Source organism: Odontomachus brunneus, unplaced genomic scaffold (assembly GCF_010583005.1).
Source record: "Odontomachus brunneus isolate Ranch 3 - 2012 unplaced genomic scaffold, Obru_v1 Obru_scaffold_168, whole genome shotgun sequence".
Classification (NCBI taxonomy): Eukaryota; Metazoa; Arthropoda; class Insecta; order Hymenoptera; family Formicidae; genus Odontomachus; species Odontomachus brunneus.
Window position 1 is genome coordinate 99,195 of NW_022639618.1, and position 12,254 is coordinate 111,448.

Consider the following 12,254-nt stretch of genomic DNA (forward strand, 5'->3'; position numbering starts at 1 on the left):
TATATATATATATATATATATATATATATATATATATATATATAATATTTTAAAAAAGTAATTCAAAGTAAATATTCATAAATATTTATCTAATAACTTACTAATATTGTATGCTGTCTGGGTTAATACTTTTAATCTTAACAGTACTTTGCGTAAGTATTTCATCACTTAGCAAAGTATTATTATATTAGTATTTAAATATTGACAATGTTCTGCGTAAGTATTTTATCACTTACGACGAAGTAGGGTGAACGTACCGTTTGTGGCCATCTTAACCATTTTTGTAACTTTTGAAATGATTTTCTTTTTAACAATGTATAAAAAGAAAAAACTGTTCACTTAAATATATTGTTTAATATCTTAATTTCTAATATTTAAATAAATTTTAGAAAAATAAGCGAATAAATAATGAAAAAGTTAAATAATTGCAAAAATTCCGTGTTACACCATTTTTGGCCACATGTATACCTATTATAGCCATGTAGAGTGCTATTTTTAGTCATGTAGAAAATTTATCATTATAACAAACTTTTGTTCAAAATAAAAAGGTTAGTAAATAACAAAATATAAACTTTCACATATTTCAATGTTTATTAAACAAAAAACACTTAACACTTATTTTGATATAATAATTTTCCCAGTAAGTTTTATAAAACTTTAAACAAACTTTAAACAACTTTAACTTTAACCAAACAATTTTTAGAATATTTTCTTTTTAGTTATTAGAGTTTTCTTTATTTTGCTTTATATTGTTTTTCTAATTTTATTTTTTTTGTTTTTAATTTAATTTGTTTTTCTTCTTTTTTCTGCAATTTAATACTTGTTTCTTCTTCTTTCTTTTCTAATCGTCTTCGTATTTCTTCTTCTTTCTTTTCTAATCGTTTTCGTTTTTCTTCTTCTTTAGCTTTCATGATTTCTAATTTTTCAGAAATAAACACTGAAGGCAAATGTTCTGTTCGTACTCGTTTTTTTTTAATAGTTTTGGGACGAGGCTATACGAGAATGTCTTTTAAAGTATTTTCCATGGATTTTTCAAATATTCTTCCGGAGTCAAGATCTGTACAGTTTTGATCACTACTGTCATTATGTGACTGACTACTAATTACTTGATGGCTATTAGTATTATCCGCTACATTTATGTCATATATTAGGTGCGCAACTAAGTTCCCGCTGTTTGTCAATAGATGGCTCCAGCAATAAGTGCTGGTCGATTTTGACATATCCAAAACGTCATGAACCAAGCTTAGACATATGGTAAACAAACCGCTTTGACACGTTAGTGATTTTGTTTTGGCGTCATATATTTTTGGTTGTGTGAAAATGTCTGATTTTGTGCCAAATAATCGTCATTTGCGGGAAGTGTTGATTTTCTTATTTCATTCAAAGAAAATGGCGGCTGAAGCGCATCGAGAGCTCCAAAAAGTTTACGGAGATGCTGCTCTAAGTGAAACAACGTGCCGTGATTGGTTTCGTCGCTTCAAAGACGGTGATTTCGATGACGACCGTCCGCGTGAAAGAAGGCCAAAAACCTTCGAAGATGCTGAATTGGAGGCATTGCTCGATGAGGATTCGTGCCAAACGCAAGAACAGCTTGCTTCAGCATTAGGAGTTACCCGCCAAGCCATTTCCAAGCGATTGCATGCGTTGGGAATGATTCAAAAGCAAGGAACTTGGGTTCCTTATGATTTGAAGCCAAGGGACGTTGAGCGTCGTTTTTTCGCCTGTGAACAACTGCTCCAGCGGCAAAAAAGGAAGGGTTTTCTTCATCGCATCGTGACGGGTGATGAAAAATGGATTCATTACAGCAACCCAAAGAAAAGAAAGTCATGGGGACTGCCCGGTCATGCTTCTACGTCGTCGGCTCGGCCGAATATTCACGCTGCGAAGGTTATGCTGTGTATTTGGTGGGACCAGGTCGGTGTTATTTATTATGAGCTGTTGAAACCGAACGAAACCATCACTGGGGAACGGTATCGAATTCAATTGATGCGATTGAGCCGAGCACTGCGCGAAAAACGGCCACAATACGAGCAGAGGCACGAAAAAGTGATTCTACTGCATGACAACGCTCGGCCTCATGTTGTCAAACCCGTTTAAAACCTACTTGGAAACGCTGAAATGGGAAGTCATACCCCACCCGCCATATTCCCCAGATATTGCGCCGTCCGATTATTACTTGTTCCGTTCGATGGCACATGGTCTGGCTGATCAGCAGTTCCGCTCATATGAAGACATCAAAAAATGGCTTGATTCATGGATAACCTCACAAGACGAACGCTTTTACCGTAACGGTATTCGAGCTCTGCCAGAAAGATGGGAAAAAGTTGTAGCTAGTGATGGGCAATACTTTGAATGATTCATTTGTAACCATTTTTTCACAATAAAGTTGCATTTTCATAAAAAAAACAGCGAGAAATTAGTTGCGCACCTAATATATTCTCTTTTGTCATGTTTCTTATTTACACATCTTTTCCCGATACAATAATCTATATCAATATTACGAAATTAGGGATCATTTAAAACCCAATGCACGTCGCATTTAAGTAGCTGTGTCGCGCAAGTCCTGCTCGGGTTTTGCTGCCAATCTGCCGTCAGGTTATGTGCGCAGGACCTGCTCGCAATCTGCCTACAATCTGCTGTCAGGTTATATGCGCAGGACCTGTGCGGTTTTTGCCGGCAATCTGCTCGCACGGCCTGTCACACAGGTTTTGTCATATTTATGGCAACAGCCTCAAATATAACAGGTCCTGTGTTGGATTTGATACCTATTTGGTACCAAAAATTTGTAGCAGGCTTTGCGTGGATCTGCGTGTGTAGGGTTGGCCATCTGGGTAAATTATCTTTACGAGTGCCAAAGTTGTCTTTAATTTCTATAATGTTATGCTGCTCGTGCATCGTATTAGATCTATCTATAACGTCAGATTTGACTAACGCTGTACTGCTAGCATCGTCCGTGTAGTCGTCGTCGATTTCGTCTATGAAACTACCAGCTTCGATCTCGTTTTGGATAATTGATACACCGTCGTCGTCAAGTGAAAGGAGGATTCTTGTAAAAATTGGGAGTATTCAATCTTATCGGCTGCAAGACTTAACTGTAAAACCTTTTTCCTTACCGGATTGCGTGACAAGGCATCGGCGTTAACATTCGTTTTTCCTGCCTTATAAATGACTTCGTACTCGTATTCCATTAACTTTAATCGCCACCTGATCAGTCGCGATGTTGGGTCTTTGACTGAGTGCAGCCACACAAAGGATGATCAGTAACTAATTGGAATTTGCGTCCATACAAATATGGTATAAAATATTGTACGCAGTACACTATCGCTAATAGTTCTTTTTCTATCGTAGAATAATTCTGCTCTGCTGTATTCAAAAGGCGTGACGTGTACACTATGAGAAGATCTTTCCCGACAGTACCCTGACTTAATATATCTCCTATTACAAAGCCTGATGCGTCGGTTATGACGACGAAAAGCTTAGTGAAATCGGGGTATTATCGGATTTGCGCATAGCAAATCTCATAATTTTGCGAACGCTAATTCTTGAGGCTCATCCCAAGTAAATGTTGTGTCCTTTTTTAATAAGTTAGTGAGGTTTCGCGATTCTTAAAAATTCGGAAATAAACCAGCAATAATATCCAGCGAGATCTAAGAATTGTTTAATGTTTTTGTGTTATTAGGTCTTGGGAATTATCTCACGGCTTGTATCTTGGCGTCGTCGGGTTTAACCCCGGCTTCGCTAATTTTATGACCTAAGTAAGTTACCTCTTTTCTAAGGAATTCACATTTGTCCGGTTGGAGCCTTAAGTAAGCTGCTTTAAGGCGTTCGGCTAACTTCGTAAATTTAGTCTCGTGTTTTTTAAACAAACTCGCGTACAACACAATGTCATCTAAGTACACGAATAATTCTGTACCTTGCAATCCCGTAGCACTTGATTCATAAGCCTTTGGAACGTCGCGGGGGCGTTTTTTAAACCGAATGGCATGCGATTAAATTGATAATGCCCGTAAGGTGTTGAAAATGCCGTCTTTTGCGCGTCAGGCTCATGCATCCTGATTTAATAAAATCCCGATGCTAAATCGAACACGCTAAAATATTTTACGCTACCTAGTTTTGATCAAAAATTTCTGTAATGTTTGATAATGTATAAGAGTCGCCTACAGTTTTTTCGTTTAACGCTCTATAACTATTCGCCAGCGTTTACTACCTTTCGGTAGTATCTAGCTTTTTAGGAACGATCCATAAGAGAGAATTGTAAGGGGAATTCGAGGATTTAATTATATTGTTTGCTAAAAGCCCTTGCACTTGGCGATTTATTTGTTCCTTGTGAATCAGTGAGAAGCTTAGTGTTAATACTGCTTAGTGTTAATCGGGTTGTCGTTTGTTGTATTAATTTTATGTTTTATGAGAGACATACAACTCAAATGGTCTTCAAGTAATAAGAAGAGACTACTATATTTCCGCACTAGTCCTAAGACGTATAAGCATTCCTCTCCGTTGAGGTGTTCAAGACGCAAAAGTTTTTCTACTTTATTGCTCCGACGGTTTTCCTGCTCCGAGAGTTGCGTCATTGCAAATACATTTTTTGTTTGAGTGCACGGTCATACCCCAATTTCTAATTGCCGCTTTGTGCGCCTGGCAATTTGCACATTTTTGTACATACTTGCTTATCTCCTTAAACATAGCCGGCTAATAATATAGTCGCGCTATGCAACAAATTGTTTTGGCGATACCTAGATGTCCTGCTTGGTATGTTTTAAGTGTCTAGTCGGTGCTCGTGCGGTATACACCTCTTCCATTGGTCGTTGTTAGGCACTTCTTTAAAATCTAGACTATGCAGGATGTGACGATACAATTTGTCGTCCCGTATTCTGGTGTCTTCTACGGTTGTTTCTTGGTGTCGTCATATACGCAACGATACCAAGGACACTGTATGTTTTCGTTAATCACTGCGATTTCTGGCTGTCTCGAGAGTGCATCGGCTACTTTATTTGAACTCCCCTTTCTGTACCTGATGTCGAAAGTATATTGCTGCAATTCAAACTTCCATCTACCAACTCGTCCTGTTGGTGACTCTAATTTTTGCAGCCATTTCAGTGACTGGTGATTGGTCAATACCGTGAATTTGTAGCCTTCTAGATAACAGCGCATTTTCCGTATGTCCCATACTACTGCGAGACATTCCAGTTCCGTCGCGCTATAATTTTTCTCGCTGCTGTTTAGCGAGCAGCTAGCGTATGCTATTACTCTCTCTCCTTCTTCGAAATTCTGTGTGAGGACAGCTCCGAGACCGGCTCCGAGTTTACTAGCGTCCGTCTGCAGTATAAACTTCAGATCAAAATTTGAACAGGCGAGAACCGGTGCAGAAACTAAAGTTTCTTTTAATTTACGGAACGCGTTCTCCTCCTCTGTCCCCCAGTGCCATTTTACATTTTTCTTCGTCAGGTTTGTAAACGGTGCCGCTATCTTTGAAAAGCCGGCGATGAACCTCTTGTACCATGATGCCATTCCAAGGAATTGCCGGATGTGCTTCACCTTCGTTGGTGTTGGCCAGTTGCTTACGGCACTTGTCTTTTCTGAGTCAGTTCTAATTCCTGCTTTGTCTATGATGTATCCTAGATATTTTAGATTCGGACGGCAAAAATGGCATTTCTCGTTATTCAATCGCAGTTTTGCTTTTCTTAAGCGTGCGAATACTTCTTTGAGTATTCTTAAATGCTGTTCGAACGTTCTTGTCGCGATGATAATATCATCGAGATATACCTGAACGTTTTCCTCTAGTTCCGATCTTATGACGGCATCCAATAATCTTTGAAAAATTGCTGAAGCGAAGTGTAGTCCAAACGGCATGACTTTGAATTGCTTTAGTCCTCGGCCGGACACCATAAATGCGATAATTGGTCGACTTTCGGCTGTTAGCGGAACTTGCCAATACTCGCTCTTTAGATCGAGAGTTGTAAGGTAGGTTGCTCCCATTAGTTTATTCAACATTGCTGTTATCTGTGGTAACGGATATGCATCTCGTTCTGTTACCTCGTTAACTTTTCTAAAGTCAACGCAGAATCGGTGTTTTTTGTCTTTCTTCTTCACCAAAACTATTGGTGAGCTCAATGCGCTCTATGAGCTCTCTATAATTCCTTCCTTTTCCACTCTACCTCTCGATCTATGATTGCCTGCATTACCGGATTTCTAGACCGATATCTCTGTTTAATCAGTTCCGCACCCGCCTTTACTTTTATTTTGTGTCGCACCATATCTGTTGGTCCTCTGACTTTTTCGAATTTCGCAAATTCTTCCTTCAAGAACTTTTTCAACAGTGCATCTTCTTTGTCGGTTCGCGGTTGCATCTCCTCGAAAATAATGCATGTTCTTATGCTCCATTCTAACTGCGGTTTACCATTCGGTGGTGGAATTGTTATTCTAATTTTGCCCATAAATTTATTCCGATTAATATGGAGCTTTCCAATGTTGGTAATACGTGAAATCGATGCTCATACTGCCTCTTATTTATTCTTATTGGCAAGTTTATGCTTCCTGTTAATTGTGTACTACCGCTGTCGGCTAAGCAGACTATTCGTGTATATGCCTTACCTGTCGGTCATGCTTTATTCTTTCGGCAGTTTCCTGGTTGATGCAGAAGATTTCCGAGCCTATATCGAGCAGTGCCTCGAATTTCTTTGGGTGTATATCAGTTGGACACGAGGCAATTGGACACAGTCCAATCACAAGTCGCTGTTCCAAGGGACCCTACAAATGTTTCTAATCACACGGTGCTGTGATTGGCTGTGTCCAAATGCACTGTGTCCAAGTGCACCGCTCCCAATTTCTTTCCGTATACCTGAATTCTCAACTGCGGTCGCGGCGTATATCTAATGCTAGGCGTTTTTACGACCGAAGATTGCCTTCCTCCTTGATCCGTGTGAGGTTTCCCGGTCTCGAGTGACAATTTTTCGTCAAGACTCCGTTTTTTCCGCATTGTGAACAAAACTTGTGACGATCCGGAAAACGATGTCACGACGGTAGTAGCAATAGTAAGAATATTAACAAAGAAACGCCGAACAACCGCGCGCGGGATAACCGCAAGGTCAACAAACAGCCTCACTGTTTGTTATAAATTAGTATAAAAGGCCGTTACAAATTGAGATCGAGAGAGATCGATCGGAAAGCTCCTCTCAGGCGCACGACCGACCAGAACTCGAAACTCCTAGAGATCCTAGACATCCTGTCGACCGAAGTGGATACGCGACGTCGACATCCTTTCCTCGATACCGCTCAACCGACCGAAGTGGATACGCGACGTCGGTTCCCTATCCATACACCGCTCTGTCGACCGAAGTGGATACGCGACGTCGGTTTCCTGTCCGTATCTCGCTCCGTCGACCGAAGTGGATACGCGACGTCGGCATCCTTTTCTCCTCGCGCTACGCCACTAAACCTACGATTGCGAACGCATGCAGGGCGTAAGATACCGGTGACAACGAGCGCCTTTAAACCAGCCAGGGAAACCAGGATAAATAAACAGGTTAAAGCCGACGAGGCAACGAACTCCGAACGACGAACAATAGCGTATCAGGAAACAATACTGACCGCGTCCCGCCGGACGCTCGCGCGCTTCGACGCTCGCAGCTAATCGCGAGACGACAACAACGGCTCCCGACGAGAGCAAAAACGCGACCACGCGCCAACGGCGTAACGTCGCTTGTAAATACTTGTAAATAGCTTCGAAATTAGAATATAGTTCCACATTATTATAAGCTACACCACTGGTTTTCATTTCACCAACGAAACCCGGACCACACCGGCTAAGACTATCCCGCACGTAACGCAAGGCCGTTACAAACTTTTTCTGTTTGTTGCGACACATTCTTCTCGTGTATCCTCGTTGTTTACATCGCCAGCAACATTCGGAAGAATTGTAAATCGAGGCCGTCATTGGTGTCCGCGGTACTGGCCTTGTATCTTTCCGAATTGCCCTTCGTTGCTACTCGATGTCTTCGATTTTGGATGTCCTTACTTCGAGCTCGCGCAGTGTATGAATGTTTTCTCTCCGGATATGAATCTTCAGATCTAAAGACATATTTTCATATATTTGTCCTATGTGGTCGCGACGTCAGAACCCTCCTGCTCGTCGCATCAGCGTGCCGAGGTCAGTGGCATATTGCCGAAATCGTTCGTTCGGACCTTGCTGCCTTCGTTGGGTCTCTTGTTTCATGTGGAATTGGTAGAGATATGGAAAGGAATGTTCCCTGAATGCGTTTATGGAATCACTCCATTCCCTCCATGATTTTTTATTGTTTCGATACCACTGCAGCATATTGCCTCTTAACAATTCTGGTAACCCTTGCAGCATCTGGTCCTCTGTGTAGCCATAGCTATTCTGTAGTTCCTCTATACGCTCTAGAAATGACACGGGGTCTTTCCCGTTAAATTGACAGCCCCATTTCCTCATTTCGTTTATCGTTTTTGCGACCATGTCTTGATCGACGTTTACATCGTTTCTGATGCTTGTTCCTTCCTCTTAGTTACCGTTTGCAAACGCTTGAGGATTATCTGTCACAAATTTGCTGAGCCTTTCTCTTAGCTCATCTAAGGTGCCATCTGTGTAACCTTAGTTCTGTCATCTTTTTTATTATGTCCTCTTTTGACAGCGTGTATATCCACTGCTTCATTTTTCTTATTTCTCGCCTGCCTTCCTTTTTCTATTCTAGAACTGTTCGGGCACCAATTTGTAACCGCGATGCATCGCGTGCCAGACTACGCTTGTCGGTTCGGGTTCGTAGGAAGCAGAATAATTTTGAAACAATAGATTCCAAACAATAAACTTAGTCATGTATTTAAAATCAGCTGCTGCATATTACATTAAATTAGATGTTTGATATCGACGCCGTTGGTTTTCGGTCGATTATATACAAGCTGTCAGAGATGTTGTTTAGGCGATGGCTCGTGAGATGCTGTGCGCGGTGCACGGGACACGGACAGTGTTGTTGTCGCGTCGTGAGTTCGTCTGTTGACGTTCTTAGCTTCTCGTCTCTTTAATTCCGTTTGACAATTATCTTTATTCGCTGCTACTCGGTGCAGCACGGTATTTCCGCAGAGCTGCAGTCGGTGTATCGCCGCGGTGGCGGTACCTCGGATACAATGGTGCTTCTAATATCGGCAATTCGTTGCGTGCACCCAGATGCTGCTGCTTCAGTCCGTCTGTGTATACGGAACCTTAATCGGTGTTGTTGCTTTAGCTGTCGAACGAGACCGGCTCGTTCTCGTGCTAGATTCCGGATGCGGTATATGCGGTGTCGCGGATGTGCCTATGCGCCGCGGTAGCAGAGTGATCCCCGATCTCGCTTCCTGAGAGCGATCGCTACTAATTCGAAGGCTGACTCGCGTCCTTGCGAATCGACGATGGAGTGATCCTGTCGCGGATCCGTATGACGCGGTGTCGAAGCTACGCTGCAACGGAGCGAGGCTTCAATTATACTGAAATGAGTTCGCACGCTGCGACTCGATAACGGTGTGATCTCGCTCGCGTTAAAGCGAAGGCGAGATCCGGTTAGCGGTGTGAAGGTCGCGTGAAGCGCCCTTCCGGTGGATTGATTCCAGGCCCTTCGGTGGCCGTGGAATTACGGTAGTTAGCTCAGTGACGACGTCGCGAATCCGTGAGCCGACGGCGGAGTGACTCCTGTGGCGTATTCGCGAACGGAAATCTACGATGATCGGTATATGCACGAGTATCAACGTCCCGTATCCGTGAGCCGATGGCGGAGTGATTCCTGTCGCGTATTCGCGAACGAGAATCCACCAGGAACGATATTCGGAACAGGGTCGGTGTCACGTATTCGTGACACCGACAGCGGAGTGATTCCTGTCGCGTATCCGCGAACGGAAGTCTGCCAGGAGCGATCTGGTTAAACAGTGTCGGTGTCACGTATTCGTGAACCTACGGCGGAGTGATTTCTGTCGCGTATCCGCGAGCAGAAATCGGCCAGGAACGGTAGTTGGAACAATGTCGACGTCACGTATCCGTGAGTCGACGGCGGAGTGACTCCTGTCGCGTATTCGCGAACAGAAATCCACCAAGAATCGGTGTTCGAGAAGATGCAGTAATCTTTCTCGGAGGTTCGGATTGTATTCGGATCTTTCGAAAGAGCGGATGATCGGAATCTGACGATAAAGAATTCGCGGCGCTTTATATTTACGAATCACGCTTGATTCGTTGTTTACCGCGGATGTTCGGCGGTGTGTCGCGTTTTTGCATAGTTCTTATCGCGTTCTTATGCGCATTATTCCGTGGTTCTCAGTCTGCTCGTAACGCAATGCTTTTTGGAGCGTTACAATGTTATGAACTTCTTGTTTTAACTCGGCGATTTTCCGTGCAACGTCGAGGACTGAGGTCTGGTCGAATTCGTTATCATGCATTGTGACATGTTTGCTCAATTCGAGCTCTCTACTAGCGAGTTCGTTACGGTCTCTCTTAAGCTCGCGACGCGCCAATTCTTGCTCCTCTTAGAACGCGGGCGCGTTGAAATTCCTTACGATCGCGTTGCATAGCGTCGTCTTGCTCTCTCATAAGTGATTCTCGTTTATTAAGTCTTTGTCGTATCTGTTCGAGTTTTGCTTCCGAATAATCAGATTTAGTTCCTTCTTGCTCCGGGTTCCTTTTTAACAATTCCTCTTTACTGTACATGACGGATCCTAGCGGATTCCACTGCTGTCACCAAATTGTTGTTACGTTCCAGCCGGCCGCGGCTGCGCGAGTAGAATGCAATGCTCGGGCCGTACTGCCAGAACCGGGTCGTTTTTTTGGATGTATATCAGTTGAACACGGGGTAATTGGACACAGTCCAATCACAAGTCGCTGTTCCAAGGGACCCTACAAATGTCTCTAATCACACGGTGCTGTGATTGGCTGTGTCCAAATGCACTGTGTCCAAGTGCACCGCTCCCGTTTTTTTCGGGTATAATTTGAATCTACGTGATTCTTCTCCGGGGATCCACGCAATCCTTGGTTCGTCAAAAGACTATGCCGCGGAGCAAAATTCGAGCGGTTGCATGCCTGCTGTTACGTACGGAGTATAATGCCGCAGGTGGCAAATAAAGTTTCTAACTTATCGGCCTCCGCGCCCAATTGTCCGAAGTGTCGCCTTTATGGTCTGCATGCGGGTCCCGCGCCAGAGCTCCCCGTGGTGGTATGATCGTGAGTCTCCTTCATATCAGGTTGAAAGCGGCAATTTCAGATGACGATTCTCGTTAAGGGCTGCTTACCACAATTCTCGATACGATTCGCGCGTTTAATATTGAGATATCGAATTACGGACCGATTTAAATGCGTAGAGAATTTACGAAAGCGTGTTCTCGAGGTGGTGGCTTGGACGCAACTAAGAAGGGCAGACAAAAAGAGGTCTTGTTCGAGGAATTAAGAAATTATAAGTTAATTTCGTATAATAATTATATATTCTAATAGTTAAAATACACAAAGTCTTAATTCTAAAGAAAATGTTCTACAATGTTCTAAAATAAGAGTTCGTAATTATTGAAGTAAGAATGTAATCTAAGTACTCTAAGTCTTACGAGATTCTTGAAAGTGGAATTAGGATTACGATTTAAGAGCTCTCTAGCTGATGCTGGAGGCTTGAGAGATGGAAAGGTGTTCGGACGCCTACGCGACTCTCTATACTACTGCTCGACTCATGACTCTCGACTCCGACTTCTGATTCTAGACTGCTTCTCACTCCTGTGCTCCCTCCAGATTTCCTTTAGTGGGGTGGGGATTCTTACTTGGCAAAAGCACCATCTACCTATTGTGACTTGACGATTTTTAAGTATCGCCCGTCACTGTAAGCGTTGTAAGGAAGCCTCGAAACGAGCTTCCCGGCTGCAGGCGGATGTCATGTCCTAGTCGTGAGGCGAATAGGACGCGAGCCTACGCAGCCCTCAAAATTTTTGTGTGAAAATACGGTCACCGGGGGGGAGGGGAAAGTTGAGTCAAAAAGAGGAAGACTATCATCGAGGAGAACTTGCTGCCGCCGTGGAAGAGTAAGTACTCTCGAGAGAAGCAGCAGAAGGACCGGTTGTATCAGGTGAATCACTTCCGTAAATAATAAGATTCATTAGAGACCCACCGGGTGGAATATTCTAAAAAGGCCTGTTTCAGCTAACACCCAGAACGTCGAGAAGGAGCTGCCGAAGTGGTCGCTAGTTGCCGCGAGGAAGCCGCGAGGACGGAGTGGATGGACACCATGGACGAGCGGAGGAGAGCG